Source organism: Cornus florida, unplaced genomic scaffold (assembly GCF_030987335.1).
Source record: "Cornus florida cultivar Cherokee Brave unplaced genomic scaffold, ASM3098733v1 CherokeeBrave_3.0.0_Hap2_Chr06, whole genome shotgun sequence".
Classification (NCBI taxonomy): domain Eukaryota; kingdom Viridiplantae; phylum Streptophyta; class Magnoliopsida; order Cornales; family Cornaceae; genus Cornus; species Cornus florida.
The window spans coordinates 18,453,889-18,471,410 of record NW_026775576.1 but is presented as its reverse complement, the minus strand read 5'-3'; the positions used below and the strand labels follow the sequence as shown (position 1 = coordinate 18,471,410).

Sequence of the window (17,522 nt, the reverse complement as noted above, 5' to 3'; positions counted from 1 at the left end):
AGCCATGTCGCGCCATAACCAATATATTAAAAAAATACAGGACACACTCAAAGGAGTGTTGGACGGGTGTCTAGCCCTTGTATAGGTATTTTCAGAAAGAGAGAATTAAAATTATTAGTGATGGGTAATTTGGATCCAAATGTATAGGTATTTGTCAAATACGAAATTACTAAAACAAAACCTTCCGAAAAAAAAAAAAATAAATAAATTTACTAATACAAAGTTGTCATATATTTTGTAATACATTTTGTTAAAGTGGCATTTTTCATCCATACTTCTTGAAGATGGTCGTATTTGTAATACGACACAAATAACTTGTCGTTTATTAAATTACTCCTTTCTATTATCAATCATATTTCTTATTATGTTAAATTTTTAAATAATTTCTTGTTATTTTATTCTATTTTAGTTTTGATGTATCTTTTTGTTTTTTACTTTCTACATAAAACAATATTCTTTTTCTCACCATGGCACATACGAAGTATGCATTCAATATGTTCTTACCACTTAAATTTATTTTTTATTTTTATTTTTTTTAGAATAATGATACTCCGTATTTAAGTACAAGACTTCAGCGGAACCATTTGCACCCATGGGATGCATTGTGGTGGACTCACATAGTATGATGAAAGGCGTAAACTGTGTTCGGGAGAGTTATTGTATATCATTGGCCTATGTGGTAGAATCAGTTGGGGGACCTGAGAGGCAGTGGTTTCCCTTGCTATCGATGCTAGCAGTTTAAGTCCGCTTATCTCCAACTCGTGAACTTAGCCAATACAAAATTGTTATGCATGCTTGCCCGACTATTCTTTCTTCTTTCCTTTTATTTATCCTCTTTTGCTTTTTTTATTTTTTATTTTATTTTTCCTCTTTCGCTTTAGGTGACAATAACAATCACAAGTTTTGTTCACAATTAATTTTGCCAAATAACTAATAAAAGCAGGCTTGATGTTGCTAAAATTGACACACAAAGAGGCAAATGCTAAGCTTGAACTTCTCAAGTAATTGAGTTTACATAATGTAGTGTATGCAGACGTAACATATCAAATATTGGTGCTGACAAAAGAAACTACAGTAATAAGCTTGATCTCCTTACTTCAAAATTTGGACTCTATATTAGACTCTTCCATTTGGTAGGATGGAAGAAATTTGGATAGAATGGAGAAAAGAAGAGATAAATAAAACATCTGGGAAGAGATTATGTCCTTTCCTCTTTTTCTTCCTTCGTGTTTTACACGATAAAAATTTGTGAAATAGGAAGGATGGCTCATCGAACTTCTCTCCTTGCCTCTTCTACCAAACGAAGAAAATTTGTTTCTTCCTTCCTACCATTCATCCACCTCTTTTCCTTCATTCCTACCAAACGGAGCACAAGTCACATAATCTTTCTCAATAGGTGTCGCTCTTATGTTCCGAGTGCGCTTCCGTTCTCACGCTCACTCTCGCTCCCATTTCCACTATTTGTGATTTAATTTTGCCCTTTGTACACTCCCACTTTCGAATTTGTACTCGCTTTAGCCCCGCTTTATGCCAGAATAGGAGAAAATCAAACTATATAGGAAAAAAAATGTTTTTATACAATTTTTTTATTTTCGGCTCATGAAAATAGAAAAATCAAAAAGTTATTCTTAGGAGTGTATCAACAATATTTTCGTAAAATTATATTTGTTGCAGTTTTTGAATTTTCTTTTATGAGAACTACTTTTTGAAAATATATTTTTTTTAAAAATTACTTTTTAAATTCTCAAGAACGATTTTCAAAAAACTAACCGAACATATATAATTTCGTTTTTATTTTGTTTCCTCCAATTTCAGTATGTTGGTTGCTATAAGTAATCTTGAAGTGTCCCTTAGATCTCGTCAGTCAAAGTATATACTAATATGCAAGTTGCAATATTTATATATGCCAGTCATGCCTAATTACATTATTTATTCATACTATTTTTTTATTTTTTATTTTAATTTTTTTTCGGTTAAGTGCTGTCAAAATATGATTATTTGATCTTTCAACAAAAGCAACCTTGAATACAAGTCATCCCAATCAATACGTACAATATCAACACAATCAAGGCAATTTCAGTATCTATCATTGTTTATTTATTTATTTTATGTTGCTTCTAGTATATTTCTGCTTTCTTTATTACGGATTTAGTTAACTTTATTTTTTGCTAAGTCATTTTTTATTTGGATTGCTAGCTGAGAAACATGTGATACCTCTCCCTGCTTTTATTTTGACCCGACCCAACCCAAATTCAATCATTTTTGTAATATCTATCCACTATCAGGCTCAGTTTGTTTGTATGTAAATTATTTTTTAGAAAATATTTTTTTATTTTTTTGGTGTTTGGTTGTCGTAAAATATTTATAAAAATTTATATATATATTAAAACATAATAAAAATAACTCACTCTTCAATTTTTAACAAATTATTTCACACGCCCCGCCCGATGAACTCAATTTCAATCTCGATCTAAACCTTTGTCAAACACAGAAAAAGTTAAAAATAAATAAATAAATAAAATAATTTACCTGAAAAAAGAAAATATTTGTTAAGAAAAATATTTTATATCGAAACAAATGGAGCTCAATATCATTAGTTCAGATGATATGAATGTATGATATCTACTTTCAAGAGATGGACAAGACATTCTTATAAATTGGAAGATGTTTTCTCACTTTTTGTATAATTGATTGGAAATAGAAGAGACTGTAGAAATGATGGATGAAACCTTTATTTTTGGGTTTTATTTTTTTTTTTTTTGATTGGTTGAAAATTAAAATAAAAAACAAGTTTTTTTTCTTTTGAAGTAATTATTCACTTTTTCCCTCCTTTCTTCCGCCTTTTTCTCACTTCCTTCCAACTAAATAAGAGAATGCTATACATCCCTCCTCTTTTTCATTCTTCCTCAATCCATACCCCTCCAACGGTCCAACCAAGCATAGTATTACCGTGAAATGTTGTGAGTTTTGCTAAAACTTTCCAAAAAAAAAATAATGAAATAAAGACAAATAAAAATGTCTTACTTATGGGAATTATTTGGATTTGGACCCATTTGACCATTGTATATATATGTTTTGTGTATTGGCTAACTATGAATTAGGTGATGTTGTAACTAGAATATATTCTCTTGGGCCCAGCTGACAATATAATTGGAAGTTTGTACGTGAGATATATAATGTATGTCTTCTTATATATGCCTAAACCAAGCAAACACAAATTAGTCCCAGTTGGTTGCATCTACTTTTGATTAAGGCCCAAATTAAAGGAATGAATGTCTTTAAGATAAAGTTGGTTTGAAAAAACGAAAAGATTCAGACATCATAATCATTAGAAAAAAACTTCCCATGTCTTTGTCCAAACTATATACTATGTATATATCCATCTATATATATAAATATAATAGCGCTAGCTAGGTTGCTAGCTCATTTCCTTGCCATTGAATTCAATCTGAGCAATGTTCTGTACGTGAACCTATTTTCAGTAATGGCTTTTACAGGAAGAGTATCAATATTCATTACAGTGCTAGTAGTTTTGATCTTCCATGGCGTGAGAAGCTTGAGCTATGATGATGGACTACCTCTGGTTCTGGATTACTACAAACGAACATGCCCCTTGCTGGAAAAGATTGTTCGACGCCAAGTCCAAGTTGCGGTGTTCAGAGATCCTCGGATGGCTGCCTCACTCCTTCGCTTGCATTTTCAGATTGTTTTGTCATAGTGAACTCTCTCTCTCTCTCTCTCTCTCTCTCTCTCTCTCTATATATATATATATATATATATGTCAAAGGAGGTGGTATCGGAGCTCTTAGAGCACTCCTATAAAATCCACCACTAGGGACGGTCCCACATGCATTAAGCAATTACTGAGAAAATTTTTTGCCTTGAGGAATTCGAACTTTCAAACTCAAAAATACGAGGTGAAGTGTTTTGCGGTTAGGCAATCACCTATATATTTTCCCATGAAATTTCATGGTGAAATGTCCGCCTTCTATATATTTGTCAAAGATGGTGGTGTTGGAGCTCTTAGAGCCCCTTGATAATCCACCACCGGGGCACGGTAATTATCGTGTCTTAAGGGATTCGAACTCTCTACTTCAAAAATGTGAGGTGAGAGTGTTTGCCGTTAGACAATCCCTATGCATTTTCCCATGAAATATGTTTCTCCAAAAGCCCTTTCTTCCTTTGGCGACAACCATATTGGTTGGATTGGCCACAAATATGAATATATGGCTGACGTGGAGCTCTACATTTATAAATGTGGAGAGTCAAATGACTAGCATTATATCTGATACGTAGTATATGATTAAATTTTTTTGTAGAAAAAGAATAATGAAATTTGATTTGATTTATCAGGCATGTGATGCATCAGTTTTACTGGACAACTATGGGGGCATAGTAAGTGAAAAACAAACAGGGCCTAATATTGACTCTCTAAGAGGATTTGAGGTGATTGATGAGATTAAGTACATTTTGGAGGAGGCATGTCCATACACTCTTTCATGTGCTGATATTTTAGCCATTGCTACTCTTGACGCTGTTGCTTCGGTACATCTCTCTCTCTCTCTTGTGAGTTTTAAATCCGGACTCCAATGTACAAATAAAAATGGCAAACTTGATATGAGGAGTGATTTAGAAATTGAATTTGATAACATTTAAATTCAATTTATGTGTGAGAGGTTGTGAGTTTCATTACATGACGTTATGATAACACATTATGATAGGTTCCGCTATTCCATAAATTAAATTTGGTAACTACCGAATTTAGTCCTTAAATTATTATTCCGCTAATAAGGGGCATATAATTTTCATTGCTTTGGAGATAATTAATTGCTAGTTTTTGTCACGAGGGAGATGAACATACAGATTTTGTACTTACTAGGGCTATAATTTGTCTAAAAACAAACCTAATAATAATCTCATTTTGTATGGGTTTTGTTCTACTGTTTTTTGTTTTTCGGCAATGTGCTTTCGATTTTTTTTTTTTCAAAACACTCCTACAGCAAAAATACTGTTTCTATTTTAGTAAAAAACAAAACGCCTAAAACAAAGCGCATACTAAGCAGGAAGACTGTTTATTACACGATTTGTTTTTGTCGACTACTATAATAGTAAAAAGTGAAAAAAATATAATTGATAAAATCTATTTTGTTTTGTATGAAACACCAATTATGTAATGTAGCGATGAACAAAAATTTATTTATTTTTTATTTTTTATTTTTTTTTTAAATAACGTTGTTAAACTAACCATTATATTTTCAAAATTGTAACTTTTTTAACCAAACACGTTTTTATATTTTTGTTTTCAAAAATTTTGTAACAAATGGACTTTACCAATCATGCTCTCCATTACTATTCAAAACACTCTACAACAAAACTCGTATTTTGTTTCAAGTTAAAACAAAACACCAAAAATAAATCGTGTATCAAACAAGCCTAAATGATTAGTCTTGCAAAGTGAAAATTGAATTTCACATAAAATAAAAATTGAACCATAAAAGGGGGTTAATGCTGTTTTTTCACAAATATTGCACTGGGCTAGACCCAGATTATTTGACGAGGTCTTGTTTTTACACACACATGCATGTATATTATATATAGTAATGCTACTTGAGCACAAAATAGGCAGATTAAACAACGCAAATAAATTAAAATAATAATAATAATAATAATAGATATACTCGTGTGAGTTAACTTTTTTTTTTTTTTTTTTGAAAAGCTCGCGTGAGTCTAACTTGATGCAGCCTCCTTAATATATATTGAAATAGGTCTATTAATCAACATAAATCAAATGTGACCGATAAATATATTCTATGTGTGTGTCACGTGATGTCATCCCATTAACATACGTTTGATACTCTGTCATACTTCTTAGCAATCTTTGGTGGGTTTTTTGTTTTTATATAACAGAGAGGTGGTCCCAGATGGAATGTCTATTTGGGCAGGAGAGACTCTTTAAAAGCAAGTTTCAATGGTGCCAACCAATTCATACCTGCTCCAAATTCCTCTTTAGAGACCCTCATTGCCAATTTTCAACAACAGGTCTTGACATCAAAGACTTGGTTGCTTTATCAGGTAATTTTCTGAACATCCACATTCCACAAATCTGCAAATATAGAAATATATGAGTCTAAATGAATATTATGTTGTGTCATGGAAGACTTGGAAATGAGAGGGAGTTTGTGATCTTAATACTATATGTGGTCTTTCCTATGTTAGTTCATAACATTCCAATTTGAACGCTTTTCATTAGTCATTTTCTCACCAACCAAACATTATCTTTGGGGTAAATTACATTAAGACCCTCCGGAGAGAAACCTACACTCACGTGATTTCTACCAACCCATGGTCATTTAGCAGTTTGAAAAGCACACGAAAAGACCCTTTTAAAACCCTAGTGAAAAGATGTAACGGGTGGGCGCTTACCCATTTATTTAAAAATTTAAGTTGTTTGGTAATGTTGCATATCTACCCATTTATACCCCTTTCACTCTTCATCCAGATCCGATGTGGGGACAAATACCCCTTTTAACATTCTCCCCCACCCGAACTCGCAATATCCCCATTGCGCGGTCGGGCCATCCTACCTATCCAAATGACACACCAAGCCGCCTCCAGGCCAGGCGCTTGTCGTGACATCGGATCAAGAATTGGATGTGACTCTGATACCAACTGTAACAGGTGGGCACTTGCCCATTTACCCAAAAACTTAAACTTTTGGGTAATGTTGCATACCCACCCATTTATACCATTTCACTTTCCATCCGAATCCGATATGGGGACAAATACCCTTTGTAACAAAAGACCTCTTTAACCCTATAGCATGACCGGATAAGAACAAAATAACCTCTTAACAGTTTTATTTATGGAAAATTTTATCCTCTCTTCTCTTTCTAGTTTCCATCACATTGTAATCTTCATGGGTTTGTCTATAGGTAGTCACACAATGGGAAAGGCAAGATGTTTAAGCTTTAGGCAAAGAGTTTATGACCAAAACACTGAAGAACACTTGTACCATCGTAAGAGAAACACAGTTCAGAAGAATCCTACGATCTATATGTCCGAAATCAGGGAGAGACAGTGAATTGGCACCACTTGATTTGATGACTCCGGCTAGGTTCGACAACCACTACTTCCACAACAATATCATTTGAGGAGATGGATCGTTAATATCCGATAATGTGTTGGTCAATGAAGATTTTGAAGGAGAGAGAAAAAAATGTGTGGACTTATGCCTATAATCAAGAACTTTTCTTTACTTCATTTATGGATTCAATGGCCAAGATGGGGAACATCAATGTACTCACTGGAGAAGAGGGAGAGATTGCAGATTTGTAAACACCTAGGTGGTGAAAGTAGAAGTACCATTTATATGCATTTCAAAATGTTGTACTTGGACTAGCAAATTATCCTTTTTTACAAGTTACAAGCTAGTGGGTAAATAAACTATTTTTACAGGCTACATATTTTACTTTGCCAAACCGGACGGAGATGGCCCGTTGACATTGAGAAACCTAATTAGGCCGAACTTATCTTATTCTTTATCATTTAATAAACCCGTAAAAATAAATCCACTATCTCTTTTACGTCAAACAATATATGAATGAATCTAATTAGGCCGAGCTTATCTTATTCTTTAACATTTCATAAACTCGTAAAAACAAATCCATTATATATTTTACGTCAAGCAATATGTAGAGGAACCTAATTAGGCCGAGCTTATCCTTTCCTTTTATCATTTCATAAACTGTAAAAACAAATTTACTATCTGTTTTACGTCAAGTAATACTCATTTAGCGGGCCTCGCCTCTCACCTCTACTTTGAGAGAGGAGAGGTTAAACCAGGCTAAATATTTTTTTTATAGAAATAACCAACATACATTGCTTAAAACCGGAATGAGAGTTCTTAGGAGAGAAGAATCTTGTGCAATTTGATACTTGCTCAAAAGCTTCCAAAACTAGACGGCTTCTTCATACCAGTTGGACGTTGTTATACTAGTTCTTCTTAAAATAAAAACAAAAAATAGTAGTCGGCAAGAATATGTGAATTTCAAGGCATTTTAATCCATCCAAAAATACAAAAAATAAAACACAAAAATTGATCATCCAAATATAAGAAGAAAACATTAGCAATAGAAGTGTGACAAGTATAGAGCAATGGAGACTGAGGTGGGGATAAGGGACTTTGGTGGTTCACTCCCTGTTGATAATGTGCAAACACTGGCATCCAAGAAGCCCAAGGACATTCCCAATCGGTATATTCAGCCGGAGGTTGAACTTGACATAATTTCCGTCGATGAGTCTTTACAAATTCCGGTCATCGACATGAGTAAACGTCCCGGTGACATTGATGAATTATCAAAACTTCGTCATGCTAAAGACTCGGGTTTGTTTCAGGTATATCGCACTTTTGTTCACAACCCATTATAGCCCAATGTTTCTTAATCAGTCAATTAGATATTCAATCATGTTAAAGAGGCACACAATTAGATACTCAATCATGTTAACATTTATATATATATATGTTTGGTGGCACCGAATTTGGTATTAGAGAAAATTTAGTACAAATTTAAAAAATCCCAAGTCCAAGACACCGTGCTCCCAAACATTAGAAAAAAATGAGTTACACTATTACATTATAAGTGTAACATTTAGGTTGTCATCTTTACCCTTTGATAATTGGACTAACTTCCAATTAATTTTATAAATTCATCTTCAATAAAGACTATAGTACATAATATGTATAATCATGCTTCATTAAAGGGATAAATTGTAACATAATTGTGTTGGCAAAACAGTTGATCAATCAAGGAGTATCAGAGGCAATTGAGAAAATGAAAGTGGTCAGTGAGGAGTTCTTTAAGCTGCCATTAGAGGAGAAGATAGCATATTGTCACGATCCGATTCCTAACGACGCCATGAGCATAGAAGACACGCATGCTGGTTGGCTAAGAACATTCATTGACTGGGAATGGTTACAGGGAAGGGGCTTGCAGGACCACAGGATGGTACCTCTTCAGAGTTCAGGCAGGTCGACTCGGTTCAGTTCGAGGTGCTTGTCGCTGGTCGTGGACTTGACTATGAAGAAGGGAGTTGGCCATCCCTGCACAAACTGGTCGGGAGCTGGAGCCGTTCCCCTGACGAGGTCATGGCAGGCCGAAACCAGTCAACATGTATCCTTGGGAGGGCAGGTCGTGGTGGCTGACCAGGGCGCTTGCGCGAGCTGAAGCAACGCCTTGGTGCCGCACAGGCCGTGCCGCTGCGCCAAATCTCTAGGCCCGTGACAATATGCACAGCCACCAAACAGTATTGAAGGTTATGGCCAAGCCTTTGTTGTCTCTGAAGATCAAAAGCTTGACTGGGGTGACATGCCCTTCCTTTTACCCCTACCAATCTCCCAGAGAAAGTTGAGCCTCTGGCCTAAAACTGCCCCTTCTTTCAGGTAAACAAAACATTTTAAAACAAAAATTTTGATCAAGTGAATTTAAATACAATGAAATTTTGTAAGAAAATATATGTATATATATATATGTATATATATATATATATATGTATATATATATATATATCAGATCAACCTTGGAGAAGTACTCATCAGAGCTGCACAAAGTATCAATCAGCCTTTTCATGTTGATGGCTAAAAACCTTGGGATTGACCCTGAGAAACTCACAAGTATGTTTGAGGATTGCACACATGGGATAAGAATGAACTACTATCCACCTTGTGTGCTTGCAGATAAGGTCATGGGTCTCACTCCATATTCGGACGCAACGGGACTGACCTTGCTGGTTCAAGTCAATGATGTGCAAGGGCTGCAGATCAAGAAAAACTGTAAGTGGGAACCTGTTAAACCTATTCCCGGTGCGATTATCTTCAACATTGGTGATGTTATGGAGGTAATTAGACCATAATACAACAACACTCAAGCAAGAAAGGGGTTGCTGTTGGTCATCTTTTTCATTGAAGATTTTGTGATATTGAACACTTTTACCTTCTTTGAAATCAGATAATGAGCAATGGAGAATACAGTAGCATTGAGCAGAGAGCCGTTGTGAACTCGGAGAAATAGCGCCTTTCCATTGCTGCATTTCACAGTCCAAACCTTAGGGCTGTGGTTGGTCCTTTAACAGATCTCATGGAGGAGAATGGAGCAAATTATAAGACATTGAGCAGCGAGGACTATGTGAGACTGGTGATAAGTACCAAACTTGATGGTAAAAGCCTATTGGATCATATGAAAATTAAATATGCATGACTACCGAATAATTTTAATCTACCGTACTAGCTCAACTTGATAGAGATTGTTCCTACTTCAACTTGATATTCAGCATGGACTAATATACTTCCAGTTTAGCAAATCCAACATGGAATAACTATCTCAGGAAATCTTCTGGCTTTCTGGTGTACTTTCTTTATTGGTGAAAATTCCAATAGTTTTTTTTTTTCTTTTTTAATATTTCCTTTTTTTGGTATAACTTCCAAGATTCATTTAAAATTGTTAACAAACATCCAACATATCATTTAGAAGCACAACAAACTCACACCTGTGCCAATCTTTCCTGTGGCTGCAATTCTGTTTCTAAATTGGTATTTAACTGTGTTTATTCCTTTGGCTACATTGGCTACCAGTGCTCTTTAAGTTTTGTCAGAAAGTGTTCCTTCTACATCATCTTCTTATAAAAAGATCTTCCTACTAGGAAGAAACTCGGTAGAAAAGATGAAGTAGAAGGAAATAGAATACTAACCCTTATCCGCCATCTCCTCAAGATAACTCCTAGAGACCTTTCCTTCCCGAAAAGATAGTTAAAGAGAAAGATCACTAAGAGCTATCTTGAAAAAATAACTGATCTTACTACAATGTAAAACAAGAACACCAACGTTGTCAAGAATAATCACATCCCTAAATAATATAATTATTTAGTAAAATATGACCTCCTTGTAATTTTTGAATTCTAAAGTATAATTACAATAATATTGTAATACTTAATGTAGGTTAGTGTCCTATTTACTAATCACCTCTTGTAATTATCCAAAAAAAATTGAAAACACCATTGGGTTGGGAGGATCCTACCTTGACCTAACAATCGAAGGGTTGGGAGGGTCCTTGATCTAAGAATGGAAGGGGAGGGGTACAATCAAGAAAGCTTGCCCTGGCTTGTGTTTGCCTATAACACCAACAAATTAGTAGTTATTCCTAGAAAATAAAATTTGATTCCAAGTTTTTTTTTTTTTTTATAACTCATCGAATGAAAATGAATTGGATCAACGGTATGGCCAGGATAACCCAAAATCAATTCCTACAAACTTGTAACCTTAAACATTAAAACAATTGTGATAGTCTAAGGTGTCTATAGAATTGTGATTACTTAGGCACTTAATAATCACTTTCTCAACATTTAATTTTCCAACTATTTCTCTTTTTCCAAATTTACAGTCTCAATTATGTTTAAACTTTGTTATCTCTCAATTAAGTTAAGCTTGTTCTCTCTCAATTAAGGTAACTTGAATGGTTTGAAATCTTCTCTCTCAATTAAGATTTAAAGTATCAAACTTGTGTTTAAGACTGAATCAATGATAGCTTCATTTAAAGTTTAATGATATCAATTCATTTAAATTACCATAATTGAAAGAAAAAATACATTGGCTTTAGGCAACTTACCCTCTAGAATTCTGTCCATAAAATCCAACTTTATTACACAAAATGACATTCATTACATGAGATCTCTTTTTTTGAAGTTAAATAATTACACCTACCCTAATTCCACTGAAGTTCGAATCCTGACCTCTCCTTTGAGGAGGAAGGGGTGATACAACTGGACTATCTGGTCTTTTGGTATTTGATTACATGAGATTTGAGTGAGAGAGAGAGAGAGAGAGAGAAAAAAAAAAAACCCTGCCCTTCAAGGAATTTTTATCGATCCATTCTAGGTTGAAGTTTTAGGTCTATGTAGCATTGAGCTTTGTTGAAACCTAAAATCAGTTGTTGCCAGCAAATCACACTTTCTAAAAAGAAGCTAAAGAGGCAAAAGCAACATTTTTCGTATTGGTACAATTAGTAAAAATTAAAAAAAAAAAGAAAAAAAACGAAGAAAAAAAAAAGGGCATCAGTTCTCCAAGGTGATTTAGCATCACAGAATCATTCAGATGCAAATTACCCATTGTTATGAGATTCATCACATACCCATGAAAAAGATAGTAAGAAGATAAACATACTTGCATATAGATACATACACACATATATATAGAACTTGTCAGGATTCGTGATTAACATCACACAGTAATATGTCAGTAGATTGACAGACCAATGAATTTCTTCGTCAGCTCATCTTTCTCCTCCCAAATTTCAGATCAAAAAACTAATCACAAAAGGGCTTGTATTCAAAAGAAAACCCTAAAATCACTAACAAAATAATAATAATAATAATAATAATAATAATAATAATAATAAGAGAATTTAAAACTAGATTAGAATAATAGTAGATGAGTTTTGTGCTCAGAACTTCTTAGAGGATTGTGTGCCATCACAGACAGTGTCATGAGAGACACTATCTTTGGAACACGAAAATTAGATCTTCACAGCATATCATGTCTATCAAATATTCAAGAATATATATATATAAGAAAATCCAAGAATAACTATCTCAGAAAATCTTCCTTCCATTTCTTTACTGGTGAAAATTCCAGTTCTGCACAAGTCTATTTATTTATACCAGATCCACAAGGTAAGATTGTAAACAAATTTCTAAAATAGCATGCAAGATGATATTGTGTCTTTCAATTAACTACTATCTGTATTGTTAGGAACCGTGCTCGCGGCATAAGGTCACCTTTTTATTATGAATAATGATATAGGAACCGAAAACTTGGCACCGAATGAGTACCGAAAACTTGACGTGGCTTAGCCACGTCAGCATCTTTCAACGTCGTCCTCTCTACGCGAGAGAATAAAATTCAGGGAAAACCAGATCAAATCCATGGACGGCTCATGCACGGTAACTCCACCTGCCACATCCACGTAGGCGATTGGACTCCACTAAGCGACTCCGACGACGGCCAGTTGGTGGTCTGGTAGGGCTTGGCTGAACCACTCCAGCTTTTAGTAATATACATCGGACTGGACATTGGTCCGCGTGAGCACGACAACCCCATCACCATGATCGAAAGGATTTCTTGATCTTCTTGGACTCGTCCTTCGAATGGGTTTTTGGATCTTGAAGTGTAAAGCGTATCTTGGTCTCTTGTTCTTCTTGGGTCAGATAAATTTCACACACAAAACACACATATGTATATAACAGATAAAAGTATAAAACCTGAAATAGTGAATCTCTTGTAAGACATTGTGTTCACAAAAAATACAGAAATTAGGTCAAGAGCTTTATACTTATACATACTATATATATGTGTAAGATGAGACCTGAAAATAATCAATTTGAGAGTTAAATCGTAGGCACTTTGATTCCCTGTTTCTGTGTGTGTGTGTGTGTGTGTGTGTGTGTGTGTGTGTGTGTGTGTGTGTGTGTGTATATATATATATATATTTCAGTTTTATCGCGTAAAGTAATATTTATTTTACTAGTCCGACGTGGATAAGCCCAGTCACATTCGGTAATTCATTCGGGTATTTGTTTCGGATTTTCTATCACTTATTATATTCATTTTCATCTTTTATAGTCTATCTATTAATATATCTATTTTAAAGTGCAAAGCAAGTTGGGCAAGTGCAGCATGCATAGCGCTCGCTAGGCCTTTTGCCCATTTAGTGGATCTCACTTGTTGGGCAAATGACAGGTGAGAGCTGGGCATTTGTTCAGCGAGTGGGATCCACTCACTGAGCAATGGCCCAGCAAGCAAAGCCAATACCCCAAAACCTAGAAAAATGATTGGAAATTCTTTTGATCATCAAATTACTCTAGGAAGTAAGATGATCACAAAGTAGTTCGGTTTGATAGTTGTTCAGTTCTTCTTCTTTTTTCATTTTCACTCCACAGGATAAGCCAAAAACAATCCAAACAAGACCTTTAAAAATAGCCATTCCATTCAAAATACCCATACCACAACTGACTAGGGCTCAAAACACATGTAAAAAATAAAAATAGAATGATTGGCTCAATCATGATCGGACCAGCCAACGGTACCCATTACAAGAGGCAAGTACTTGTACATATCGACTTCTATCTACTGCTCAATCTAGATTTGGGCGAATCTGTAAAAAAGATTAAGGAAAATTAGATATAAGTATTCAAATCTAAATAAAATTATTTTAATGAATAATTCCAAAATTAAGTACTTACATGCTAAAACGTAGCCATTTGAGAATTATTAAGTAATGCCTTTCTTATAATTAATTATTTTATATTTAAACAAATTTACACTTTAAAACGCTACGAAAATCCATAATTGGAATTTGCTTATTGGGTCTAGAGAGTGTTTTGGTCAATGGCTTGCACTTGATGTAGGCTTCTCCATTTCGTGGAGCCCACGACAAATTCCATACTCTACACTTCACAAGTAAAGTGGGTTATAGCACCTCACGGAGGACCCAAAGTGAGCCATTGTGTATATTTTTTGTTTTTCAAAAAAAGAAAAGTGATGGTGTGCATAGCAAAAAAATAATAAAATAATAAAGTGGAAAGCCGGAGAGAACACTAGCCAATTTTTGCACACGAGATGCTCTAAACCCTAAAACATCTTCTCCAAGAGATTACATAGAGATCTACACTCTAATCCTACACATTTTATAATTCTAGATTTCCTCACGAATTTAGGCTTAGAAATCTCATAAATAAAATGACGTGATCTCGTACACAAAGACCACTACTTTTTTCCAATATTCAATCTCACTTTTAGAGCATCCTGCGTGGAAGGAAGTAATTGTGGCTCTACACTAAAAAAGTGTAGAGCCACAATTGCTAACGTGGCTCAACATTTTTAGTGGAGAGTCCGTCCTATTGTGTGCACTCTTCTCTCCCGCTATCCACTTTATTATTTTTTTATTTTTTGACTCTAACACTTTTTATTATTTGTCCACACCATCACTTTTTTAAAAGAAAAAAAAAAAAAAAACAAAACAAAAAGATACACAAGGACCCACTTTTAGGCCCTTGGTCTAATATCAAGGGCATTACTCCACAAGTGGAGCGTGGAATTTGTTGTAAACTCCACCAAATGGAGAAGCCCAACCCAAGGAATTAATTCTTTATAGTGGAAGCCATTGGCCAAAAAGGCTTGCGATGCTCTTAGATCGTAGAAACTCCAAGCCCTTGCTTGCTAGATCTCCACGTCCTTACACCACATTATTGCTCCACCAATCTTCAATGTCCAAAGATGTCATTTGCAATGAAATGAGTATTTGATGTTTTGGGAAGCATGAAAACTCTTCATGCAGAGATGAAAATCCTTTTCAAAAAAACTTTCAAGAGTGCATCTCCTTCAGCTCTCAAGCTCTATGTTCTCCTCCTATCCCTGATCTACTTGCTCACTTCTTTCCTATTGTAGAGATTAATAAAGCTTAAACTTGCCTTGTGAGAGATTTAGACACAGAATTTTGTGGAAGACTTGAATGAATAATTTTAAAGAGAGAAATTCTCTTGTGGAATGCATTTAGGGTTTATAAACCCTAAATACAATATCTTCTAAAAGAATCTAGGAAGGATCCCAGACATTTATTTTGATGATTTTTTTTTATCTTTTTTCTGCTTTATAATCATGGTTATTTTGTTTAGACTTCTTTAAAATACTCAATTAAAGCAACTTAAAAGATTTCAAATCTTCATCTCTCTAAATTATGATCTAAAATTACCCAACCGATACCATAAGATTTAGAGTACCCAAGCAGTAACTTACATTACGGCAGAATGTGGTTTCACAAAATTTTGATATGGTCATAATTGAGAGGGAATTTAAAAATATCAATTCATTTAAATTGTTTACTAAGAGAAAAAAATAATCACTTCATTTATTTAAACACATCAAACAACTTAACCAACACACAATACCAAAGTGATGTGTCAGATATTGGCATTAGACAGTTACCCAAAGTATGAATAATTTTAGAGATCCTCTCCGGCAACATAATATAAGAGAGTCAGATCCAGTACTGAACACTTATCAATCCTAATCAGAACTACCTGAAAAACACAACGAAACAACATTGTTACAACTTAAGCTACAGAGTCATACATAAGAAGATGACTGAAAAAAAAATTAAGCAAACCTTGTCTTCAACAAAGTGAAACTGGAACTGAGAGCATTAACGATAAAATTTAGAATATGCACATCCCCATCAGTGGCAGGCTTCACAAGTAGCAAACGTAAAGAGTTAAATGATACAAAGCCACCTTATTGTAACCAATGTCAAGATGGAGGAGTTTAAGAAGTCATTGCCTACAACATCCACTGTTGCACAACTAAATGTTCCGAAGGCAAAAAATTCAAAATCCCTTTAAAGTACTTCATGTTAGGTCCAAAACAAATACCCCGCATAGGTATCAAGCATTGTTAATTCATAAGGTCCAAATTAATTAAACCAAAATCACAAATATGTTTACAATAATATATCTTACTTAGTCCATACATCTTTCAAATGAATAGCTAAATATGTCACTAATGTACATGGAAAAAATTAACATACATGTTATAATTGGCAACATAATGTAAAAAACTAACTTCATTTGAAACTCATAAAATTCAAATTTTGCTTTTACTATATATCAAAACCATTAAGATTAATATTATTAACATTTAGACCCCCCAATAAAAAGAGGCATCAGTTCTCCAAGGTGATTAAGCATCACTGAAACATTCAGTCACAAATTACCCATTTGTTATGAGATTCATCACATGCCAATTACCAAAAATATAAGAACATAAACATACTAATACATATCAAGTACATAATATATATGTATATAAAATTATATAAAGATGAGACTTTGTGTGTGATAATTTGTAGCCTTTTTTTGGGTGTGGGAAGAAAGAATGTGTCAGTGGATCGACAGAAAAATGAATTTCATCATCAGCTCATCTTTTTCCTCCCTAATGTCAAATCAAAACCGAATAAAATCACTAAAATCGGAAGAAACCCTAAAACCACTAGCAAATAAAATAACTATAGAGCAAAAGTTACTAAGGATTTAAAGGTTGAATAGAATAGAATCTAGTAAAATAGGTTAGTTTTGCGCTAAGAACTTCTCAGAGGGTTGTGTGCCGTCACAGACAGTGTCATTGGAGAGACAATCTTTGGAACAAGAATATTAAATCGGACTAGGACTCAAAACACATCTAAAAATAGAATGATTGGCTCAATCATGACCAGCCAACAGTACCTATTACAAAAAGCAAGTACTTGCAGTTATCAACTTCTATCTACTGCTGAGAAAAGTACTTGCAGATATAGACTTCTATCTACTGCTCAGTCTAGAAGAGGCAAATCTCTAAAAAAAATTAAACAAAAATATTGTAAACTATAAAGTACAATCTATCATATCCCAGAAAACAAACAAAAGGATCCGTTAACTGAAGATCT

The 17,522-nt window shown here is 34.3% G+C and overlaps 4 non-coding genes and 2 pseudogenes across 4 annotated transcripts; 2 read left to right on the top strand and 4 right to left on the bottom strand.

The window, feature by feature from the left end:
* The first annotated feature begins 3,484 nt into the window (after positions 1-3,484).
* On the top strand, positions 3,485-7,343 carry LOC132313848 (peroxidase 20-like; annotated as a pseudogene).
* Positions 7,344-7,996: 653 nt separating this feature from the next.
* Positions 7,997-10,253, top strand: LOC132313847 (S-norcoclaurine synthase 1-like; annotated as a pseudogene).
* Positions 10,254-12,094: 1,841 nt separating this feature from the next.
* Positions 12,095-12,184, bottom strand: LOC132315500 (small nucleolar RNA Z101). Its single transcript, XR_009483687.1, has one exon. It is a non-coding gene; the product is annotated as a small nucleolar RNA Z101 (small nucleolar RNA).
* A 51-nt stretch (positions 12,185-12,235) lies between these two features.
* On the bottom strand, positions 12,236-12,324 carry LOC132315527 (small nucleolar RNA snoR14). The gene has a single exon (XR_009483710.1). It is a non-coding gene; the product is annotated as a small nucleolar RNA snoR14 (small nucleolar RNA).
* A 163-nt stretch (positions 12,325-12,487) lies between these two features.
* On the bottom strand, positions 12,488-12,580 carry LOC132315507 (small nucleolar RNA U61). Its single transcript, XR_009483694.1, has one exon. It is a non-coding gene; the product is annotated as a small nucleolar RNA U61 (small nucleolar RNA).
* A 4,175-nt stretch (positions 12,581-16,755) lies between these two features.
* LOC132315495 (small nucleolar RNA Z101) lies at positions 16,756-16,846 on the bottom strand. Its single transcript, XR_009483682.1, has one exon. It is a non-coding gene; the product is annotated as a small nucleolar RNA Z101 (small nucleolar RNA).
* Between the last annotated feature and the right edge of the window lie 676 nt (positions 16,847-17,522).